The sequence below is a fragment of the Otolemur garnettii genome, unplaced genomic scaffold (assembly GCF_000181295.1).
Source record: "Otolemur garnettii isolate 467f Iridium unplaced genomic scaffold, OtoGar3 scaffold00036, whole genome shotgun sequence".
Taxonomy (NCBI): domain Eukaryota; kingdom Metazoa; phylum Chordata; class Mammalia; order Primates; family Galagidae; genus Otolemur; species Otolemur garnettii.
In genome coordinates, this window is record NW_003852431.1 from 12,947,844 (window position 1) to 12,949,544 (window position 1,701).

Here is a 1,701-nt window from a genome sequence, read left to right on the forward strand (position 1 = left end):
AATTGTTTTGTTTTGTTTTGTTTCTCATGGAGCTTACACACTGCCGGGAGAGATAGATAACTAACAAGAAAACCAATAAATACAACAATCACAGATTATTTTGGTGGCATTAAGAACATCCTTTAAAAACTATCATGATATGAAATAACAAAGGGAGCCCTCTCTTTAAAACGGCAATCAGAGAGGGGCTCTCTAAGAATAAGACATTCAGGCTGAAACCTGAAAAATAAGTAGTAGCCAACCAGGCTTAGAGAAATAACTAGCAAACACAGTAAAAGAACCTGTCTGATTTAAGTCATCAGAAAGACCTTCAAAATTATGACTTTCTTAAGACAACGCCTCAAAGGATAGCCAGATTTCAGTGGGATGACCTTAGATTATAGTGAGTGTTGTGTTCCTAACAGAAAGCAAGAATATTTTAAAAATGCAATCCTAACTACAACAGTCTTTAGATCCAATAGAGGACAAGACATTTAATATGTAGAATTAAGTCAAAGAAATGCACGAATCAATCAAGTGCTTAAGCAAGTGGGATAGATGAGAATTAGGAAATGTACCTCTTGAATCCAAAGTTTAGGAATCTGAAACCACTTCATCTACAAACATGTTCAGTGTGTCCCAGAGCCTCCAAGAACACATTTAGCCATTATTTTTGACTACTGAGAAAAAAGAAAATTTGAGACATAATCTTGTCCACAGCAGGTAAGCATCTCTTAGCTCTGTTAAAGTTTCCAGTTAAGTAGAGAAATAATAGTTAAGAGAACAAAACTTACAACTAATATTCCTATGCTTCCTGAGCATACCTTGTTATTTCAAAAATTGATAATGTGAAAATAATTTTGACCTATTTAAATAAAAGGACAACCTTGTGAATTTACAATGTAAAAATGTATGTGATAGTCCAGCTGAAATCTAACTTTATTTATAATATTAAAATATTTAAGGTTATACACATTTATGTTCAATTTATTGCATTTAGAAGTTATTTAAAAACTTAGAATTTTCTCTATCACGTAACTATAGCATTTAATAGGAAAATCACATATATTAAATGTACAAATGCAAGTTTTAATGCTTCAAAGCCCTTTAGTAAGTGACACTGTGAAAAAAATTAAAAATAAATTAAATTCTTTACATAACATTATTTAAGTTTTCATAAAAATAATACTAAAATTTACTACACTTTTAAGTATATAATAAGATTTAGAAAGTAAACGTAGTGACATTAGCAAGACAACCAACTAGAAGCCATTAATGCTCATCTCCCTAACAAAGACAACCAAAACAAGAAATAAAAGACTACATTTTGCTAAAAATAACTAAAGGAGAGTGCCAGAATGCATCAAAGAAATAGAGAAATGCTAGAGTGCACAGAAACCAGTACAGTCACATAGAGAAAGGAGGGAAACATCTGATCACATCATATCACTACATCTACTCAAAAGGAGAGCCACCACACCCTTTCCAACTGGCACACTGAAACTCATCTGCACATGAAAGTCTTTGTCTGTGAAAACTACTCTGTAAAATCTACAAGAAGTAATTATTTCACCAGATAGGCAGACATCAACAGATGGACACAAGAAACACGAAAAATCAAGGAAACATGACAGCATCAATGAAACACAATAATACCCTAGTAACTGACCCAAATGAAAAGGAAATCTATGAATTGCATGAAAAAGAATTCAAAATAATGTT